Genomic DNA, 21,025 nt, shown 5'->3' with positions numbered 1-21,025 from the left:
ATTGCACCGCTGGAATGCATGATATTAGTGACCCCAGCAAGGACATGCCCTGTCTCAATGATATTACGGGTCTTCCTGTAGCATTCTGTACTTTGTCGATTATGGCCATTACTTTGGCGTTTGGCAGAAAGCACTCCTCAGTTACGGAGTCTACTTGCAGGCCCAAAAACCTTTGACAGGTCACAGGCTCTAGTCTGGATTTCTCCCAGTTAATTAGCCAACCCAGTGTTTGTAGGGATGAGATAATTCTAGCTATTCTTGCTTCACACTGTGAAACAGAATTCCCCACTATGAGTAGGTCGTCTAAATAAGGGACAACTAGGGTGTCATTCAGCCTTACATATGACATTACTTCCAGCATTAATTTGGTAAATACCCGAGGAGCCATGGATAGCCCGAATGGCATTGCCGCAAACTGGAAATGCTGAATCCGACCTCTGAACCAGACTGCTACCCGCAGGAACCTCTGGTGCCCTTGATATATGGGGAGATGGTAGTAGGCGTCCTTTAGGTTCAAGACCGCCATATAACACCTGGGAAACAAAAGCTTTATTGCAGACTTAATTGACTCCATTTTAAACGACCTCAGTCTTAGGAAGGTATTAAGTTTCTTTAAATTTATTATAGTCCTGTAAGAGCCATCTGGTTTTGGGACTAAGAATAGAGGAGAATAAAAGCCCATCCCTGTTTCGTCGTCTGGGACCTCCACTAGAACCTGTTTAGATAGCAGTACCGCAATCTCCATCTCCAGTGCTTCCTGCTGAGAACGGGACTTCATAGAAGTCAATAAGAAGGAGTTCGGTGGATACCGAACGAATTCTAATTTTAGGCCTGATGATACAATACTTAGGGCCCACGGGTTTGATGTCACCTTCATCCATTGGCGGCTGAATCTTAATAGCCTGCCACCTACCGGTATAACGGTTTTATCGGGATCTGTCTCCTCTGAAGGGACGTTTCCCGAATAGGTTGCCTCTTTGCTTGGGGTCCTTATTTCCCCAGCGATCCTGGGGTCTGAAGTCTTTCTTTTTTCCGAACGGCGGCTTCCTGTAGGCCCTCCTGTTGAACGGAACATACGGGTTAGGGAACCCCTTTTTCCTCTCCCCCGCTTTTGTCAAAATTTCATCCAGTTCTGTACCAAACAGGTACTTACCCTGGCAGGGTATAGCACACAATCTAGTTTTTGTTTGTGTGTCTCCTTTCCACCCCTTCAACCATAAGGCCCGCCTGCCTGCATTGGTCAGTCCCGCGGCTCTAGCCGACAACCGGAGAGAATCCGCAGAGGAGTCGGAGAGGAAGGCCGCTGCTCCCTTAATGAGGGGCATAGAGGAGAGAAGCCTACTCCTGGCTACTCCACTTTTAATTTTGTCCTCCAAGTCGTTCAGCCACACCAACATAGATCTTGCCGTACATGTGGCTGCTATTGCGGGCTTAAAGGCTGCCGTACAAGCTTCCCAAGATCTTTTGAGGAATGTATCGGTCTTACGATCCGAAGAATCAGCCAAGGTTCCCGAATCCTCCACCGGCAAGGAGGATCTACGGGAGGTAGAGGCCACTGCTGCATCCACCTTGGGGGCTCTCGACCAGGCCGTTAACTCCTCATCGTCAAAGGGATACTTACGCTTTGACGTTAAGGGGAGGAAGGTCCTTTGGCCTTGTTTCTCCCATTCCCTCTTAACTAGGTCCTTTATAGCTGGGACCACTGGGAATGCTCGGACCTTTTTACGAGAAATACCCGCAAACATTATGTCCTGAGGGGTTTTGGGGTCCTTACTCTCCGGCAACCCCATGGTATTTCGGACAGACTTCACAAGATTACTGACACTGTCCGTGGGGAAACACGTCTGATCCTCGTCCTCTGAGGAAAGGTATTCCTGGGACTTATCGGAATCTAGTTCTCCGGTATCTGCCGGCGACCTGGACGCCAGCGAGACTCCTCCTTTAGGTGAACGTATTTCTCTCATGGAGGAGTGACCCCCTAGACTACTGGAACCGCCTAAGGCCCGTAGTTCCTCTCTTATTAGTGCCCGGATATCCTCCTTCTTCCGTGAGGATTCCTCCTGCAAGGCCTCCTCAAGACATGATTGGCATAATCTCTTTGGGTGGCCATCCGGGAGGGGCTGCGAACATAAGGCACACTCTCTATGTTTCGCCTTCTCTGTTCTTTTAGCCTAAAAGGGGTATGGACCAGAAGGAGAAGGCTATCAATTATCTAACCTGACCAAAAAACACTCACCCGTGAATTTCGTCAGCAACTACCGGCTGCGGTGTCCGGGACCCAGGCTGAGGCGAGGCATGGGACGACTTCTTTTCCTTACGTTTCTTCTCTAACGGCTCATCTTGTCTGGAAGGCCCAATGGATTCTTTCCTAGAGCTGCCACTTCTTCTGGTGCTATTGGATCTCCTCGTAGCACTGCTCTGTCTACTGCCAAGTGGGGATACCACTAGCTGACCTAATGGGAGCGAAGCTGAGTCATCTAAGGACGACATGACTGCGCACTAGCGCTGTGTCTGTGGCTTCCTTTTAAAGCCTTTGCTATAGCTGTTCCTCTTTTTTTTTTTTTTGTCCACCATTTTTTTTTTTTTTTTTTCAGCCCCTACTGCGCATGCGCAGGCGTTGTCCCGCGGTCTCTGCCTTCAGCCTGAACCCGGAGGGACTCCTCCACTTCCGGGTTGCCTCTCCTGGAGCGCTGGGTCACCGCAAATAGTGATGCGGCCAGCGACACCGCGCGTCTGCGCCCCCCTCCACGCACGGGGTCCTTCTCCTGCCAGGTATGACTCCCAGCAGCGCCGCTCAGCACACACCGCACAAGCCCTTCTGCCACACTGGGAGGGGGGGGGGGGGCGCCGGTCTCCGTACGCCCGATGGCGTTTGTAATGCGTCCACCCCCTCGGGGGGGGGGGGGGGGAGTATAGCCATCACCCCAGTGAGCTTTGGCACCACTTTCGCCTCCAGCCTCACCTGCATTACGCCAGCTCTGGGGGGGGGGAAATACACCTCTCCGCCCGACGCTGCCTCCGGTCCTGGGGCCCCTGCTGCTCATATTATGCAGGCAGGCGGCTACCAGACCAGGTATCCTCTTCTGCGGGTTCCTTCCTAGGAACAGGAAACCAAACTGAGGGAGCGAGGGGGACCGCCCCATTTATCTCTCTGTAGGTTTCCTGTTCCTGGGGCGGATCCCCTCTCTCAGTGGGTGCTGTCGTGGCGAAGAGGAAAAAATAAAATAAACTACTTCCTGTAGAACCATACCTCCTTTGAAAAGCCGGCAATTCAAGTGCCGCTACATTAAAAATCACACTGACAGGTTAGAATATAATGGATAGAATAGATGTATATGTATTCTATATGTACATATAACACATACATATATAATACACACACATATACAGCTCTGGCAGAAGTTAAGAGACCACTGCACAGTTTTATAAAAATCAGCTTCTCTCCATGTCTGACAGCCATGCCATTCCAGTGTCAGTTGAATTCCAACCAGAGTACACCTCATTCTACTTAATGTGCTTCTGATTAGGTGATCACCTGAACCAAATCTTATATAACAAAGGAAATTATGAAAAACCCTGCTGTGGTGTTCACAATCCCCCTGCAATAGGACAAGCTGGATGGCAAAACAAGTGCTAGTAATATCCCAAAAGTAATAGGAATGAAAAAATAACTTTTAACCATGCCAAAAGGAGTTGAAAAATCTTGAATAAGAAAAAGAAGGGCTCAATTCTGACTTTACTAGCAGAGGGATACAGTGAGTGTCATGCTGCCTCCATCCTTAAAATTTCTAAGACAGCAGTCCACTACAACAAGGTCAAGCAACAGACATTGGGGACAACAAAGCTACAGACCGGGAGAGGGCGAAAAGGACTCTCCACTGACCGGAATGACTTATCTAATTCGAATGTCACTCAGCAACCGCAGGATGACATCAAGTGACCTGCAAAAGGAATGGCAAATGGCAAGAACAGTTCATGTACAGGTAGAAAAAAAAAAAAAAAGTCTTTCATCAATGAGAAGCAAAGGAGAGCCAGGCTGAAGTTTGCCAAATACCATAAGGATTGGACCATAGAGGACTTGAGTAAAGTAATCTTCTCTGAGTCTAATTTTCAGCTTTGCCCAACACCTGGTTGTCTAATGGTTAGACCTGGAGAGGTGTACAAGCCACATTGTCTTGCACCCACTGTGAAATTTGGTGGAGGATCAGGGATGATCTGGGGATGCTTTAGCAAGGCTGGAATTGGGCAAGTTAATCTATGCGAAGGACGTATGAATCAAGCAGCATACAAGGTTATCCTGGAATAACAGTTGATTCCTTCTGCTCAGGCAATGTTCCCCAACTCTGAGGACTGTTTTTTCCAGCAGGACAATTCGCCATGCCACACAGCTTCGTCAATGTGTGGATGAAGGACCACCACATCAAGACCTTATCATGGCCAGCCCAATCTCCAGACCTGAACCCCATTGAAAACTTCTGGAATGGAATAAAGAGGAAGATGGATAGTCACAAGCCATCAAACAAAGAAGAACTGCTTACATTTGTGTACCAGGAGTGGCATAAGGTCACCCAAAAGAAGTGAAAGACTGGTGGAAAACATGCCAAGACGCATGAAAGCTGTGATTAACAATCATGGTTATTCCACAAAATATTGATTTCTGAACTCTTCCTGAGTTAAAACATTAGTATTGTTGTTTCTAAATGATTATGGACTTGTTTTCTTAGCATTATTTGAGGTCTGCAAGCACTCTGCATTTTTTTTTTTGTTATTTTGACCATTTCTCATTTTCTGAAAATAAATACAAAATTTAGTGCTTGGAAATTCGAAGACATGTTAGTAGTTTATAGAATAAAAGAGCAATTTACATTTTACGCAAAAATATACCTATAAAGAGCTGTGTGTGTGCGCGCGCGAATATATAATTCCGGCGAAGCCCTCAATCTCCTGTAATTAAAGTAAAATAAAAAAGCAACAATATACATACCTGTCCATCGTTGTGTCCCATGCCGTAATCCATATCTGGGGGATATATACAGTTTTCAATTTGGACGGTGCCAAGATGCGACCGTCTCAGCTGAAAACCATTGGTGAATGAGATGCTGTGGGTGAAGAGTCAGTGACTATCAGTGACGTCACTGAGCCTGCGATCCCTACCAGCCTGAATTGCGGCGACCTCTGAACCGTGGGATTATGCCAGTGAAGAAGTGACTGGCAGGGATGATTTCCCGGCAATCAGAAGCGGTGTTTGCTGCGCTGTCATGCATATAACAGCGTGTCAAACACTGTATTGTTGGGCCCCCCATTCAAGTGAATGGGGTTCAGGTCCGCTCTGCTGGATGACAGGCCGTATGGACGCATCAAGCAGCCTGCCATCTAGATGTAGCGGAGCCGACTGAGGTCACATCCGGCTGTCCTTGACTTTTCTGCAGCAAATACGCTGCAAAAAAAGTCAACCTGAGTATTTGCAGCGTTTTCACCATCCATTCAAGTCAATGGGTGAAAAACGCTGAAAGAAGTGACACGCTCTGTGTCAAAAAAAAAAAAATGCTGCAAAGCACAAAATCCTGATGGCAAACAAAAAAAAAAACAAAAAAAAAAAACAAAAACAAACAATGTGTATGAGATTTCTGAACTCACATAGGCTTTGCTGGTACTGTAAAAAGCAACGGAAAATTGGCATAGAAAAAAAAAAAAAAAAATGCTGCAAAAACGCCCAGTGTGAACATACCCGTACATGTCTCAATTTTATTTTGTGGCTGTGCCGCCCAACCCTAAGCTGAACTGTAGTTTCTTTGGAATCACATTTTTACACGAACCATCAACTAAACAAGAGGAATTACTGCAACTGCAGCAGGATCACAGAAACCTCATCTTAGAAGACCCAAGGGTCAGCAGGTCAGGGAGGGCACACGAAATAGGCCATTATATCCACTGAGGGTCACACATATAGCCATTTACTATTATTTATTACTGCTCGGCCGATATAATGAGGCAGTAGTGGGCGAGGGCACGTTACTATAGAATCTATACTATAGAGTAAGTTTGATTACAAGGAGCGTGGGTCTTGTTTTTTCAGCTACCATGTTAAAAGATGTGAAGCCAAAATCAGTCAAAACAATATTTGTGTCACAAATTTACACACACACACGAAAAAAAAAATAAAAAATTAACGCAGTAACATCGTGGGTTATAGTTAAATTAGCGATCAAATGTACAATTGGTGGAGAATGGTTGAACCTGATGGACTGAGGTCTTTATTCAAACTATATATGAAAAATAATTGAGACTTTGTAACAAGGTTCTTGCCATCTCATCGGACAGCACCACAATACTGGGGCAGAGACGGAGATTGCAGCGCTGGGTTACTTACAGGGCTGTGGAGTCGGAGTCAGTATAAAATGGAAGGACTATAAATGTCTGTTCCTGATCTAAGAATCTCGGCTTTTAGCTGAGATGAATCAGTGCTGCACTTTATGTATATGCTCAGTAGTGAAGCGGTATGTGAAATTGGGGAAATGGAGGTCGGCGGTGTGGCTTACCGACTCCACAGCCCTGGTTATTTAGTAGGTTGCTTACCCCTTCATCTCTGGGCCATTTCCAGTTTTTGCATTTCTGTTTTTCGCTCCCCTTCTTCCCAGAGCCATAACTTTTTTTATTTTTCCATCAATATGGCCATGTGGGGGCTTGATATTTGCAGGGAGAGTTGTACTTTTGAATGACACCAATTATTTTACCATATAATGTACTGGAAAACGAGGGGAAAAAAATTGCAAGTGCAGTGAAATTGCAAAAAAATTACAATTCCAATTTTTTTTTTTTTAACCATGTTCACCAAATGCTAAAACTGACGTGCCGTTACGAGTTCGTAGATGCCAAGTATGTCTAGGTTCTTTAAGTGGTAAAAATAACATATATATACCCCCCTCGGCTTATACACAAGTCAGTTGGCCCAGAAAGACAGCGGGGGGGGGAGCAGCACGTCACGGCGGCTGTGGCTAAAGCCTGTGCTGATGCTAAAGAGAAATGAATATTCATTTCTCTGTAATAACGCACAGTGACAGCTGCCGGCTTCAAGCACACATCCTACTTACTCATACTCACGCAAGCATGGAGTCAATATTCATTACCTTAAGGGGAATCTGTCACCCCATTTTTTGGACTATCAGCTGCCGGCACCGCCATCAGGGGCTTATCTACAGCATTCTGTAATGCTGTAGATAAGCCCCCGACGTAACCTGAAAGAGAAGAAAAACGAGTTATATTATACTCACCCAGGGAGGCAGTCCGGTGCCTCCCATCTTGTAGCGGTGACGTCCTCTTCTTTGCTTCCCGTCGGGGCTCCGGAGCAGGCGCACTTTATCTGACCTGTTGAGGGCATAGTAAAGTACTGAGTGCGCAGGTGTAAGGGGGTGAAGTGCAGGAAGAGCCAAGGGACGGCTGCCTCCTCTGCTCCATGTCCGGAAACCTTGAACACGGAAGCAGGTTCCCCGGGGGACAGAGAAGGGCCCGAGGACAGGAAGCCAGCAGAGCAGAGAGCGGGAAAACAGGGTGCTAATTTCCTCAGAGCAGCCTGGGCAGCAGACGGGGGAGGACGCTGACGCAGACTGGGAGAGACAGAGCTCCGGGTCACAGAGTAAAGATTGGGGTACCGCTCACAGAGACAGCAGACCGTGAATATGCGAGACTGTGTACTGCGGAGACAGCAAAGGTGCGCCATGACCCCTGTGGACAGACTGAGACCCGCACAGAAGCGGAGGCCTGTATAGAGACTGAGGCCAGAGCAGAGACCGTAGCCCATGACTACGAAAGCTGGAGTCTGCGGTGACAGATGAGGTGTGTCCTGTTCCCCATGTGAAGTCTGTGTCCAGTACAAAGACAGCAGCACGTGCGAAGACAGCAGCACGTGCGAAGACAGCAGCACGTGCGAAGACAGCAGCACGTGCGAAGACAGCAGCACGTGCAGAGTCAGTGATCCGTGCTGAGAGATCTAACAGGTGACGGAGTGTTGTTTCCCCTGGGAGAGGCTGTTGTGCTTAGATAAAGGACTCAGCGCAGAGGGGACCCCGTTTGCCCAGTACCCCCTCCGCCTCCAGCATTAACCCTTGAGATCCCAGTGGAGGAATGTAGACTCAGAGTACAGAAGGACTACAGACGATAAGCGCTGCTGGTGATTCAGCACCAACGTGGGAGAAGAGTGACCCTTCAATCAAGACCTCTTCAGACTGATAAGTGCCTTCATAGGAAAACTGATAAGATTGTCAAATCCTGTTTATTCCTTTTGTGACTGTTTCCAGTGTTTGTTCTCATATCAATACTTCACCGTTATTTTGCCTGTATTATTCCCTGTAAATAAACCTCCCCTATAACTGTTGGTCCGTCTATTCCGTGGTGACATACTCATCCCTGCACATTTATTACACAGGTGCCGGACCTATCTGACCTGGTCCAGCACCTGCGCACTGCAGTACTCTGCTCTCAACAGGGCAGAGCAGAGTGCGCCGGAGCCGCAACGGGAAGCAAAGAGGAGGACGTCACCGTTAGAAGATGGGAGGCACCGGACGGCTAGACCCATCGGACCAAAACCGGACGCGGACCGCCCCTGGGTTAGTATAATATAATTCGTTTTTCTTCTTTTCAGGTTACATCAGGGGCTTTCTACAGCATTACTGAATGCTGTAGATAAGCCACTGATGGCGGTGCTGGCAGCTGATTTTCGAAAAATGGGGTGACAGATTCCCTTTAATGAGCGGGGCCACGTGATTGCTCAGCAGGAAGAGCTGCTGGTACCGGAACGAACGAGATGCAGCAAGGGAGCACAGGCACGTTAAGTAGGATTTTTTTTTTTTTTTCGGAACCGTGCATACACGGATAGGATAGGGGATTTGGAGCCATGCATACCAGGATAAGGATGAGGGAACAATACATACCTGGCTTATGCTCAGATCAATAAGTTTACCACCCAGTTTTTCATGGCCAAATTCGTTGCCTCGGCTTATACTCGGGTCGACTTACACTCGAGTATATATACGCAGAGCTGCTTTTTTTTTTTTTAATATATAAAATCGATACCATGTTTTGATCATCTGTTCTACACAGAGCAGAATGACAGTGGCATTTAACATGTTAAGAGCAGTGGGTGGATCGTGATGCCACCTGCAGCTGTTAGGGGCACATGTCTGCTGATGAAGTCAGCCGACACGTGCTGGAAAAGATGTGGGCTCATCGCCGGAGCCCACATCAAAAGGGAGGTCCTAACATGCGCCATACAAGTACGGCGCATGTCGTGAAAGGGTTAAAGGGGTTGTCTCATGAATTGGTATATTTGTTTTGTTTACACCATAAGGTCCTTATATATTTTTTTACATGTGGATTAACTATATCAAATGTTATCCAGATGGCTCATATCTCATAAATCAGAGAAAACTTATAAATGATATCAGCTTATGATTTACATCTATAATCTAATATCACGACTTTATAAGTATCAGGGATATAATGAATCACATGATACTAACTAGTTGCTCCTAGGAACATCTACAACCACATAACAGGTGCAAGCTTTATACTTGTAATAGTACCCACAAATGTGCAACTGATACAGAGTTGCACCTATACATGTAAAGTAATGAAAAGTAAATCAGAACAAATAACCCATAGCAAAGTCCACCAAGCTATCTCACTACCCCGACGCACATTTCTAGTCACTCGCTTCCGCAGAGAGCGACTAAAGTCTGCAGCTCTTGTCTACAGATACAACAGAGCTGAGTTATGCACCATTACAAACACTTTCAGACTTCATCTCACAGCAGTGTGAGGGGGTGAAAGCTAACAGCACTGCGAGATTAAATCTGGAAGTGTTTGTAATGATGCGCAACTCAGCTTGTTATATATCTACACAATGTAATGATGCAAAACTATGCAGCCAAACACTTCCAGACCTTAGCCACATTGCCATCGGCTCTCACTCTCCCCCCCCCCCCACTGACTGCTGGGAGAGGAGGTCTGGAAGTATTTGTAATGATAACTAAGCTCTGCTGTATTTCTGCACAGGTCAGGAAAGGAGGGTGTGTTCTTTTCGTCCCTGCATGATGGCTCCTGCTTATAATTGGCCAACTTCATGTAGGGGGTAGTACAGGAGATGAAAAAATTAAAACCAAAACCCTCTTCAGCCACTATATCATAATGTGGCTCGTTTAGAATGCAAAAAATGAATTTTTTATTTTTTTTTAAATTAAAAGTTCTCTAACTCATTCTGCAGACCTTAATGTGAAGGGGGGAAAAAAAAAAAAAAAAAAAAAAAAAAAAAAAAAAAAGGCTAAAACACTGCCACATTTTTATTTAAGCCCAGTAACAAAAATTATTAAATGTCCCCAAAAAGGTGTTCAAATCCTATACAGGGAGAGAACATACCTCCCCAAAAATGAAGCTTCCAAAATCCAGCAACTCTCTGCCATTCAGTCCAACATCAAAAATCACAAAGAAGAAATCTATACGGTGTTGGAAACAGTAGGAACGAGAGGCAGAACACGTCACAAATGGTGGAAAAATGATATGTTAATCTTGCCCTTTACATCCTTTACTCTATGGATGAAACAATCCTACATTGTAACAGAAACTCCCTGTGAATGGAAGTCGTGTCTGATTAAATTCTGCGCGGATGCGAAGTAGGCATTTCCCTACATGGCAGCAATTTCTGTGCCTGCCTTTAACTCGAAAGTGTGGTATATTAATGTAGCTCCAATTAAAATACCATTTTGTAATATAAGAAGCCATTCTTTGTCACAGCAGTGATTCCAGAGTGTAAATGGATTGTGTTATATATTTCTAGCGTTTCCATAATAACTGGAAGAAACATGAGACATTTAATATAAAAAGGACAGGAAAAATATAAAAATAATTATACCCTGCGGCTCGTAGTGCACAATGGCAGAAGCCACTACACGGCCAGTGTACAAGAGTACCGGTCTGGCGATACTGAGCATCTGTGACCACCGGACACTGGGCACAAGGTGGACGTGGAGAAAATCAAAACAGCAGGGGGCGCCATAACAAGTATGGATCAGTGGTCCGCAGAGTGAAGCTGGGCATACACTTTAGATACTTGCACATGTGTATTGATAGAACAAGGGGAGAGACTTATAGCTGTCGAGGTAGCTATTGAGGGAGGACTAAATTAACCCTTCATGGTTGACCAAGTGATTTCCAAATTAATCCACAGGGCGTTGCTAGCAACTGGGAATGACCAGACGGAGACGTATGCCTCTGTATGGGAGGATCAAGGCAGATCACTAACCCCGTTTATTATGTCACCTTTTTATAGTATTTTAATTATGCAAAGTACATAGCTACCAATAGCATCGTCGTGACACATTTACTTTATAAGCCAATAGCATTGCAAGAAAATCGGAATATGTCCCTAGTTACGTGACGTAGAGAATAGAACAATAGCACATTCTTCAGGGTCTCATATCTCATATCTTGTTCGGACTGGGACAGTCTGGTTTCATAGTGGAGCGCCCCACCAGGGTACTCTGTACCGGGCCCGTTGATCTCAATGGGAGTTGTCACGGAAGCTGTGACCCGGTCTGTGGCCCTGGGGCTCCATGGCAAAAAAAAGGGGATGAATGAACAATGAAATTAAGTTTATGAATAGTTCGTGACGCCACCCGTGGTGTTCGGCAAGTGAGGTGTTAGGCCGACGCTGCATGCAGATCCTCTGGGACTAGTGGTGTGTTGCAGCCAAGATGGTGAAGCTCCCCACAGGTGGAGCTGTAGTCCCAGGGCAGTGTAGATGTAGCAATGGAGGAGAGGCACAGGCTTTGTAGAGGCCGGTGCCCAGATGTTGTAGTGCGGGGTGTAGTGATGCGGGAATAAGTGGAGGACACCAGGGCATGTAGTTAAAAACCTTTACTCACAGTCTGCAGTTCACACAGATGCCTGCCTCCGTGCTGTGTCCTCCGGGTCCTGGGCTCAGTCAACCTCCAGGCAAGATAGGATGCTCCCTTCCAACACTCCGCCAACATGTACCTTTCTGAACGTCTCCTCTATAGCGCCTTTAAGTGAAGTACTCCTAGTACTGAGTTACACTGGAGTGCCTCCTGACAGATATTCCCAAGAACTCTACTTGTACGTCAGACAGCTGTAGCCTGCTTCGGGGACTTCTTACTCCTGAGTCCCGGCTCACTATCCAAGTTGCTGTTGTGCCCCCAAGTCTTAGATGGGAGTAGTGCATTTACAGCCCACTACGCCACCGGTGTCTGCTGTAGAACCATTAGTGTCCATACAACCTCTGGGACTGGGCCCCAGCCTTGCGCTTAGAACTTCTAGGCAGGGTTCTTCCTCTAACCCACGTCCTCTGTTCCCTTTTACTCCTACGTTCCGTACTAATCACTCTCTCTCATAGAAGGTCAGGTTTCAGTCTAATGTCTTTCTCCTTCTTTCCTTTCCTGTGCCAGCTGGCTCAGATCACTGAGCCAGCTCCAGCACTCCTTCCTCCATCCCTCTTCCAGGGATCCTCACTCCTATCTGAGTCACTCTCTCCCACTCTCTGACTGACTCGTCCCGCTCTTTATGTATTCTAAACTCCACCCGCCTCCCAGCACATTTCGTGTTCCAAGCAGGGAACCACCAAAGGTGCTCTGCTACTCTCCAAGCAAGGAGCCCCAATGTGGCTTTGCTGAACTACCGTGTTGTGTGGGATGCAGGTGTTGGAGCGTGGTTAGGAGTTCCCACCTTACCTGGATGGTGGGCACCACACCTCAGGAGGAGGTGCAGTACCTCTGTGGCGACTGAAACCTCAGGGGCGCCACAAAAGCAACCGCGAACTTTCACCTAGTTACAAAATTTAACTCGTAAAACAAAATGGTGTCGCAAGCACAAAAATGGAGGTCTGGAGAACAAGATGTCCCGTACATCTGAATACTGTACTTCACATACCCACTGAAAAAAAAAAAGGAGCAGACATTTTCAAGATGTCTTTTCCTCTATATTTGCTCTGGAAGAAAAGACTAATGAACGCATGAACTCCGCTATTGCTGTAAAAGTCAAAAACGCAAGAAGGGGAAAGCGAAGGTAGCGCTGATTGGCCTCAGGGATCACATGACGATGTCACATGAGCCCGAAAGAGCCAGTGCTGACACTGGAGGCAAATGTGCGTTATTGTTCTACTGGGAAGGAAACAAAGATTGAGAAGGGGTTGTCTTCGTGGACAAACCCTTTAATACTGAAGGGGTGTGGGCCTTTTTTTGTAGTAGACATTCGACATTTGGCAGAACCCTGTAAAGGCAGCAATTCATCAAATATGTATGGTCTCCTGATGAAGGATGTACATCTATGTCCCCATTGGCTACATTGAGGAGGGTCGGGAGCTGGACACTCTCCACACGACGGGCGCCAGCTGCCTGATTCACAAGACACCTGCCTCTAATGGTGTGTTACTACACCCAGGGTACTTTAGAGGGGTTGTCCGGTCCAAAATAAGTCTGCAGTCCCTCTATGTGACTGAAGGTTTATGAATCCCCCCAGCACATGTAGTGTGTGCGGTGGGCAGGTGAAGATTAGCCGGTTTCAGTGCCAGGTCCGGCGGTAAAGTATGCTTAATACATACTCCCAGGCAGAACCGACCAGTGGGCGCAGACTCGCTCCACCTGTACTGAGCGTGGCTGCGCCCACTGGACAGCCGTGTCACTAGATGGGGAGCAGCATCACTCAATATAAGTGCATGGAGCGAGGCTGCGCACACTAGTCTGTTCTGCCTGGGAGTATGTATAACTAACTCATACATACCTGCTGCCGGCGGCTCAGAAACCGGTGAATCCCCGCAGCGCACAATGACAACCACTTTAACAATTTAGATGCCAGAGTCAATCGGACATTTGCATTTAAATGGTCGTAATAACCAAGTACGCTAACAATTGTGGGGTGCCAATGGGTTGATAGCAGCCGGGGCCTCCTGAAGGTGCTTGTCCTTGTACTGGACTTCATCACAGTGACACTGCAGATCATTGTTTTTCCTATGCGCTGCAGAACTATAGTATAGCATTATAAGTGATCAAATGATTGAAACAGATTATGTAAATAATAAAAAAAAAAAAAATTTAAAGTGTAATAATATTAAATATATTAATATTTTAGTTTTACTCACTCCCTTTTCCCCTAAATGCAATAGTAAAAAGACTAGTGTAATGTACCGGTATTTATTTTGCTTGCTTATATAGAGCCATCATATTCTACAACACTTTACAGACATCACTGTCCCCATTGAGGCTCACAATCTGGATTCCCTATCAGGATGTCTTTGGAGTGTGGGAGGAAACCGGAGAAACTTCACACAAACATGGGGAGAACATAGAAACTCCTTGCAGTTGTTATCCTGGGTAGGATTTGAACTCCGAATTTCAACACTGCAAAGCAAGAGCACTAACCACTAAGCCACCTGTACAGAAAAACAAAAACAGTCTTTTTGATCACCACACTTCACAAAAATGCAGTTAACCCCTTAACGCCCAGAGCTATTTTTGGTTTTGCATTTTAATTTTTCGCTCCCCTTCTACCCAGAGCCATAACTATTTTTCAATCAATGACTATGTGAGGGTTTTTTTTGCAGGACGACTTGTACTTTTGAACGACACCATTGGTGTTACAATGTCGTGTACTCGAAAACGGGACAAAAAAATTCCAAGTGTGATGAAATTGCAAAAAAAAGTGCAATCCTACAGTTTTTTTTTTTTAGGTGGGGTTTTCACCATGTTCTCCAAATGCTAAAACTGACCTGCCATTATGATTCTCCAGGTCATTACGAGTTCATAGACATCAAACATGTCTAGGTTCTTTATTATTTAAGTGGTGAAAAAATAATTCCAAAGTTTGTTAAAAATAAAAAATTGCGCCATTTTCCGATACCTGTAGTGTCTCCATTTTTTGTGATTTCAGGTTGGGTGAGGGCTCATTTTTTGTGCGCCTAGCCAACGTTTTTTAATGATACCATTATGGTGCAGATATGTTCTTTTGATCGCCCGTTATTGCATTTTAATGCAATGTTGCAGCAACTAAAAAAAAGGAATTCTGGCGTTTAATTTTTTTTTCTCGTTACGCCATTCAGCAATTGGGTTAAACTATTTTCTTATATTGATAGATCGGGCGATTCTGAATGCGGTGATAAATATGTGCATGTTTCATTTTTTTCTATTGTTTTATTTTGAATGGGGCGGAAAGGGGGACGATTTGAACATCTATATTTTTTTTTTTTTTTTTTTTTACACTTTTGGCATGCTTCAATAGTCTCCACGGAAGACTAGATGCTACCATAACCCGATCTGCTCTCCTACATAGATAAAGCCGAAAATCAGATCACCTGTATGTAGCAGAGTTGCTGACTTACTATGAGCGCCGACCACCAGGCGATGCTCATAGCGATCAGGCATTGACAACTATAGAGGTCTGCAGGAGCCCTCTGGTTGTCATGCCGACCCATCGGTGACCAGTCCAAACAATCAGGGCAATTGTTACCACCCACCTTTTGTGGCTACCTTTTTTTTTTCCCCCCCTCATAGATTGTAAGCTTGCGAGCAGGGCCCTCATTCCTCTTGGTATCTATTATTGTTATGCTGTAATGTCTGTTGTCTGTACAAGTCCCCTCTGAAATGTAATGTGCTGCGCAATATGTTGGCACAATAGAAGTAAATTTTATCATTATTACTACTACTACCAAAAACTGAGTAAAGCTTTGGAACTGTACTCTATCCTCAATCAGGACTGCTGCATCTAACATCAGCAGTCATTACATCTTCAACCAATCACCACTGCCCTGGGACAACATCTCTGCCTGTGGAGAGCTTTTCCAACACTGCTGCATCATACCATCAGACCCAGAGGATCTGCACTGCAGCGCTGGTCACTAATGATCAGATACCACAGGTGGCGTCACAAACACTTAATACAAAAACTCCTTTACTGCTCATCCCCTTGTAAACATTCTTCCAATTCATTGGACACCCAGGGCCACGGACCAGGTCACCGATGCTGTGACATTGCCCCTTTAAGGAGCTAATGGTCCGATCAACAGTAATTCATGAAATCACTGCACACGTACAAATGAGAAATATGCTTCAAGTGAAGATTTATTTATAGTGGTTGGTGAAGCGACAGGCAAGTGACCTTTCGGCCAGATAATGGCCTTGATCACAAAGTTGCTAGAAAAAAAAAATAAAAAATATATATATACACACACACACACACACACACACACACACACACACACACACACACACACATACACATATACATACACACATACATACACACATACATACACACATACATACACACACACACAAAGCAGTAAAAGAACATGTCTAAGGTGTCAATGGAAAAACAATGTGTAGCTGCCAAAGGATACATATCACATTCATAGAGGCATCTGAAGAGGATATTGGTTATTGGTACGGTATAGTTTGGTACAATGAGATAAGTCTGGTCTAATAAAATATCAGTTTATAAGCTTACCTACCCCTTTTATTGAAGCATCATAGGAAAAAAGAGAGATTAAGTCCCTGTAATGCGGTATATCATATGAGATATATCCTGTAAGGTATAATACAGGAAAAAAAATGTTAGCCAGGATGAGACTAGATGACAATATCCAAATGCAGTCAATATGTTGAGAAACATTATTCTAAATGTGAGCATGAGTAGCATAGATCACCATATAGAAGGGATATAAGTGATTCAGATAAAGGGTACCTTATATTACCAAATAAGAGGGATGTAAGTGATGGTTGTATCACATGAATACACATAGTAGATGTATTACAATCTGTATAAATATGGAGAATGGTAATCAGCACAAATCATTAAAGTTGATATAGTATAATCTATGTGCAGCTGAACAGGCGACTAGTACAAGTTATAATGATTGATATTGTATAATAAACATACCAAGATATGTGCGTCAATCTTATGTGGATGTGGGTTGCCCTCCCAGGGCTGTGGGGTACTCGGTACCGGGCCCAATGATCTTCAATGGGAGATGTCACGGCAGCTGGGACCCAGCCCGTGGCCCTGGGCACCCATTGTAAAAGGGAAATGTTCACTGTGCTTATGATGAGTGATTCGTGACGCCACCTGTGGTGTTCGGCAATAGAGATGTAAGCCGACGCTGCAGACAGATCCTCTGGGACAGATGGTGTGGTGCAGCAGTGATGTTATAGCCCTCCACAGGCAGGGCTGTAGTCCCAGGGCAGTGTGGGTGAAGTGACACGTAGATGGTGTAGTGTCAGGCGCAAGGGATGTAGCAGTGCTGGGCAGGTTGGCGCAGGAGTAAGTGGAGGACACCAGGGCTTGTAGCTCCAAAGCTTTATTCACAGTCTGTTGTACTAACAGGTGCCCGCATCCGTGCCGTGTCCTCCGGAGTCGTCGTTCAGGAAAGGAACATGTTGGCGGAGTGTTGGAGAAGAGAGCCCTGACTTGCCCGGGAGGTTGATTGAGTCTTTACCCCGGAGGACACGGCACAGAGGCAGGCACCAGTGTGTACCACGAACTGTGAGTAAAGCTTTGAAACTGCAAGCTCTGGTGTCCTTCATTCATTCATTGCTAACACCTTCAGCACCGCTACATCTGGGTACCAGCATCCACACCATCCTGCACTTCACCAGATCCATTGCACCTACACTGCCCTGGGACTACAGCTCCACCATCTTTGCTGCATCACACCATCAGTCCCAGCGGATCTGCACGCAGCGTTGGCTTAACATCTTACTTGCCAAACACCACAGGTGGCGTCAGAAACTATTCCATTAACCACAAAAATCATCACTTATATATTGGGTGCCCAGGGCCACGGACCGGGTCACCGCCACTGCTGTGACACATTCCCCCTGACACCGGCCTGGTACCGAGTACCCCACAGCCCTGGGAGGGCGGCCCACTTCTATTCCACCGGTATCTGCTGCAGGACCATTAGTATCCGTACAACCTCGGGGACCGGACCCCGGCCTTGCGCTTAGAACTTGAAAAGGGTTCTCCTATAACCCTGGTCCTTGTTCTCTTATTCTCCTCACGTTCCGTGCTAATCCTTCTTCCCAATGGAGAATCAAGCTTCCTTCCTCTGTCTCTTTCCTGTGCCAGCAGACCCAGATCACTGTGGCCTGCTGAAAACTTCCCTCTTCCATCCCTCTCCCGGGGATCTTCTCTGTCTTACACTCTGTCCTTCTACATCTTCACTGACTGAATGAAAGACTGACTGACTAACCTCAACTCTTCCTGCTCTTTTGGTGGGAACTAAACTCCACCCAGCACGTTTTGTGTTCCAAGCAGGGAGCCACCAAGGGGTGCTTTGCTACACTCCAAGCAGAGAGCCGCCGAAGGTGCTTTGCTACACTACTTTGTGGTGTGGGGTGCAGGTGTTGGAGTGTGGTCAGGTGTCTCCACCTTACCTGGATGGTGGGGTACCACACCTCAGGAGGAGGTGCAGTACCTCTGTGGCGACTGAACCCTCAGGGGCGCCACAGAAGGATGCAATCTGAGCATTATTCCAGTACCAACATAGTATATCTTAACCTTATCTTTGATTCCTAAGAACAGAGACAGCTCCTGATGATGATGGGTTCTGGAAAAAAAAAGGGGGATATAATAATTACCTTGCATGAGGAGAGTGTTTCCAGGGTTCTGTTCCTAGATACAGCTAGACTAGGTACCACATAGCAAGTGTTAGTGTGGGGCAAACACTCTGAAAACCAAAACAAGCGGTATCACTATAGACGCTGCATGTACTTATCTTAGATAGAAAGGGCTCTCACATCTGTTGGTGGCACCATGGTGAATGCTGACACAGTGTCTGAGCGAAGAGTGGCGCCGAATACCGGTAAGCGCTGCTAATGCAGAGCGCTGATGGGTCACGTGACCGGGGGTGACGTGGAACACTAGCGCATGCACAGATGTATTGTGTTGACATAAACCCAATCCCTGTACCGGGATTGGGTTTATGTCCCTGATGTTAGTCAGGGCGGATTTGGGGGGGGGGGGGGTCACAGAAACAAACACTAACAAGGACTGACTGGACAGAGGGGGACCGGGACTTTTCCCTGTCTAAATTGTATGAGTTGTTATCAAGGGAAATTAAGTTATCCTTCCACACACACAGGCAAATCTTACCCAATTAACGACTTCTATACCTGTGAATCTAACTTTGTGGTTTACATCATAAAGTGTCCATATGGATTGCTACATGTGGGTGAGACCACCCAAGCCATCAGAGACAGGATCTCCAGCCACAAATCCACCAGTAGGTGTGAAAAAAACATGGCTTCCACTACCTTCACACTTTAAGGAGGCCAAACCATATCCAGTTGCTTAAACAAAGTGAGACGCATTGGAATTATACATTAGATGCCCTCAGCCCTAGAGGCCTTAAATCGTTAAATAGATTAAGTTATCCAATGCATTTCTTTCCCTAGACCCATTGATCTTTTGCACATATTGTCACGGCAATATACTTGGTCAAGGCAGTAAGACCTTATATAAATTGTTGTGAGTTCATTTTCCCCTTCACTACTGAGGCCCGAGGAACTCCCTCTTCTGGTGAAGAAAGGTAGTGAGCCTGATTGTCAAACACATGGGGCTGATGATGATGACTGGCTGAGTGGAGTTGATGACTGGATATAAGGCTGCCGACGCCCTTCTGGCCTGCGGGTGATTTCTCTGTGGACTTCTAGGAAACCAGTCTGATTCCTGCTCATCTAAAGCTAAGATTTCTGCTTTGCCTTTTTGCATTAGTGTTTTGTTTTCCTTGCTTTTCTGGATTCTGCCATTCCCTGCTGGGGTGAGCTGAATCTCCTTTGGCCTGTTGCTCTGTCTTCAGAATATTCCTGAGTACTGACATAGCTTTTTTGAAGCCTAGCGTCTTCAGGGCCTTTTTTGCTGTCAGTTTGTTGGCTCTTATTTTCATAGGGCTTTTCATGGATTGCAGACAGCAGCCTTCCTGTCCTTTCCTATCTAAGCTAGCGTGGGCCCCATCTTTGCTCAGTCTTTCTTCTTGCTTCACCGTCATTATATGTTGGGGGCTGCCTTTTACTTTGGGGTCTGCTCTGGGGCAGTTTAGATTTCCCTTTTCTGTCTTTAGGCTATGTAGTCCTCCGGCTGTGATCGAGGGGCCTAGGGCATCGTAGGAGCCCCCCACGGCTACTGCTAGTTGTGTTGATAGGTTCAGGGGTCTGCAATCTGATAGCTGCCAACTTCTCTGGTTTTCTGGACTTAGCTAGCATTACTATTTTTGCCTCCTACGGTGACTCAATCATAACAATCACCCGCCATACCGCAGATTCTAGGGTACTCAATAGCAGGAAAGAATTGTATAAAAAAAAAAAAAAAAAAGTGTATATTTTTTCCTCTATATCTGAGGCCGTAGGGGGAATTTTTTTTTCTCTCAATGGAGAAAAAGCAATTGTCTGATAGTGTGGAGCAGCTCGCTGCGGAAGTGCGGGGAATTTCCGCCTACCTTGCTCATTCACATGCTGCTGAACCAAAGATTCCGACACCTGATGTATTTTTTGGGGGATCGGTCTAAATTTTTGAATTTCAAAAATAATTGTAAATTATTTTTTGCCTTTAAGCCTAACTCGTCAGGGAGCTCCGCGCAGCAGGTTAAAATTGTCATCTCTTTGTTGCGTGGCGATCCCCAGGATTGGGCGTTTTCTTTGAAACCAGATGATCCTATTCTGACTAATGTGAACGCATTTTTTCAGGCCTTGGGGTTGTTGTATGACGAACCTAATGCCATTGATCAGGCTGAAGAGACCCTGCTGGCATTGAACCAGGGTCGTGATTCTGCAGAGTTGTACTGTCAAAAGTTCCGAAAGTGGGCGGTACTTACTACCTGGAATGATAGTGCCTTGGCCGCTCTCTTTTGGAAGGGGTTGTCAGAAGCCGTAAAAGATACTATGGTGGGATTTCCTGTTCCCTCTGGTCTTGACGATTCTATGTCATTAGCTATTCAGGTTGATCGGCGTTTACGCGAACGCAGAGCTGCACG

General features: G+C 45.9%; 1 protein-coding gene and 1 long non-coding RNA gene across 2 annotated transcripts in view; one reads left to right on the top strand and one right to left on the bottom strand.

The window, feature by feature from the left end:
• The window catches only part of ARHGAP19 (Rho GTPase activating protein 19), a 95,730-nt gene that overhangs the window by 45,535 nt on the left and 29,170 nt on the right, over positions 1–21,025 (bottom strand). The gene's annotated exons all lie outside the window — the stretch shown is intronic.
• Positions 1–21,025, top strand: part of LOC141056174 (uncharacterized) — a 60,587-nt gene that overhangs the window by 19,569 nt on the left and 19,993 nt on the right. The window lies entirely within an intron of this gene.

The sequence above is a fragment of the Dendrobates tinctorius genome, unplaced genomic scaffold, assembly GCF_039654945.1.
Source record: "Dendrobates tinctorius isolate UK_male_01 unplaced genomic scaffold, ASM3965494v1 ptg000196l, whole genome shotgun sequence".
NCBI lineage: Eukaryota > Metazoa > Chordata > Amphibia > Anura > Dendrobatidae > Dendrobates > Dendrobates tinctorius.
Note: the sequence above shows the minus strand (reverse complement) of the source record. Positions and strands in the feature narration are given on the sequence as shown.